General features: G+C 37.2%; 1 non-coding gene across 1 annotated transcript; it reads right to left on the bottom strand.

Annotated features, from left to right (window-relative positions):
• Positions 1–1,639: 1,639 nt before the first annotated feature.
• On the bottom strand, positions 1,640–1,844 carry LOC144239325 (small nucleolar RNA U3). Its single transcript, XR_013337387.1, has one exon. It is a non-coding gene; the product is annotated as a small nucleolar RNA U3 (small nucleolar RNA).
• Positions 1,845–2,362: the final 518 nt, after the last annotated feature.

Genomic DNA, 2,362 nt, shown 5'->3' with positions numbered 1-2,362 from the left:
CATTGGGCCCCATGCTTTTTGTTCTTTTTATCAGATGTATTTTTCTATAAACGCATGTCTTGCATTTTAAGGCCTGTCTTTGACTTTAATTCTAATATGAATTCTTTTTCTCAATTCATTTTTTTGCTATGTGAATTCATTATAAAGTAAAAATAGAAGTTTCCTTTCTTTTTGGATTTGAAAAATCAAATAGGTCTGTCATCGGTTATGATTTAATTAGAATGTAGTCACTCCATTTCTCTGCATTCAAAAAATTCTTTCTAGTGTTATACTCATCTACTTTAAATTTCAATGTTGCTTTGTGGGGTTTTTTTAATGTTTATTGGGGTGCCTGGGTGGCTCAGTTGGTTAAGTGGCTCAGGTCATGATCTCATGGTTCATGAGTTTGAACCCCACATCAGGATCCATGCTGACAGCTCAGAGCCTGGAGCTTGCTTCAGATTCTGTGTCTCTCTTTCTCTGCCCCTCCCCTGCTCACTCTCTCTCTCTCTCTCTCAAATGTTTATTGTATTTTTGAGAGTGGGAGGGAGAGAGAGAGAGAGAGGGAGAGAGGGAGAGGGAGAGGGAGAGGCAGAGAGAGAAGGGACAGAGGATCTGAAGCAGGCTCTGCACTGACAGTAGTGAGCCTGATGCAGAACTTGAACTCATGAACCAGGAGATCATAAGATTATGACTTGAGCTGAAGTCAGATGCTCAGCTGACTGAATCACCCAGTTGTCCCTCAATATTATTTTGAAATACAACTTATTATGCCGGATTGTTCTCTATGCCTGTTTCATCCACTGGATTATAAAGTCCTTGAAAAATAGGCTTCACTAATCTTCCTTTACCCACCACCTATTTCCTTATTCCTTGTTGGCTCATAAGACTATAATTAATTATAACATTTATTCATATTATTTCTCATTCATTTCTGGTTTCCATACTGAGGCACTTGAAAAAAATATCTTTAAGTAATCTCTATGCCCAATATGGGGCTAGAACTTGCAACCCTGAGATCCAGAGTCATTAATGCTACTGATTGAGCCAGCTGGGCACCCTTGCACTTGAAAAAAAAAATCATAAAACCTGTTAAAATTTTTTAAAACTTAATTTTTAAAACTTTCTCAAAGATAAGTGGCACTTAGGAGGCATAGGAATAGCATTGGGAATTATTAACCCAGAAAAGGGGTTTTGGTCTATTTTCTATCTGTGGACCTTAATATTTTCTCAAAATAGATGAAATTTCAGTGCACTCATTAGCTTGAGCTAATGATTATATGGGGGCTTTCTCTCATGAGAAGAATGAATCAAAAAGTACAAATCAGTTTATGGAGGATGGCTAACAATTTGACACTTAAAATTTAAAAATATATAAATATTACTTGTTTCTAATCAGTTTAAACTAACTCATATATAAAGCTAGTCATAGTATCACATCTAATTGATGTCATCAATTTTATTGCATGTTTGATTTTATAATTTTGTTTTTTTGTGATTTCATATTCCTCTATTTTGTAGGCTAAGCAGAAAGTATTATGAAACTTCTTTCTTTCTTTCTTCCTTCCTTCCTCCCTCCTTCCCTACCTCTTTTTTTCTTCCTTCCTTCCTTCCTTCCTTCCTTCCTTCCTTCCTTCCTTCCTTCCTTCCTTCCTTTCTTCCAACTGCATCCTCTCCCTCTTGCTCTTCCAAAGGAAGAAAACCAGGATCAATGGTGAACGGCACTTGCAAAATTGACACCAAGAATCAGCACTACCCTCTGGAGAGAGTGCTGTGTTTCCTGCTGGTGGTTTTCTGTGCTCTATGCTTTCAGAGAAACTTCTTTAGTAACAAACTGTAGAAATGATCCTTGAAAGTACAGTCTCTGAAATTTTTATTTTTGGCATTATGGGTCTTCTGAATTTACACTGGGCAATTGCTACATATGTAGAGTGTCCATATATTTATTGTCTAAATTGGGACAGTTCTGAGAATTAAAAGGTGTCACTGTTAATAATCACCTGAGGACAGTGGGTACAAACTGTGATTGTCCCCAGCAAACTGGTCACCGTATAAGCAAGGCATTAGGGGAGCATGTCCCCCACACCCCTAGGATTTTTTGTCCTAGAGGGGAAGGAATTTCCAGAATAGTATGGAAGAAACACTTTTATCTTTTCTCTGCCTCTTCTCTTATCCCTCCCCAGGGGACGGGGAATGATTTTGCTGATTGATGAGTTTGGGAGAAGAAAACAGAGCATGTAATCTCCAAGTATAACTACTGCCAAAGCAACCAGTGTAATGCTTGAAACTTCTAAAAATAAAGATTTCTCCAGATGCTTCTTGCAGAAGTTTCTGACATTATATAAAATAATGTATTTTTTTTTTGCTTGATAATTCTAATTTT

This window comes from Crocuta crocuta, unplaced genomic scaffold, assembly GCF_008692635.1.
Source record: "Crocuta crocuta isolate KB4526 unplaced genomic scaffold, BGI_CrCroc_1.0 scaffold16, whole genome shotgun sequence".
NCBI lineage: Eukaryota > Metazoa > Chordata > Mammalia > Carnivora > Hyaenidae > Crocuta > Crocuta crocuta.
Note: the sequence above shows the minus strand (reverse complement) of the source record. Positions and strands in the feature narration are given on the sequence as shown.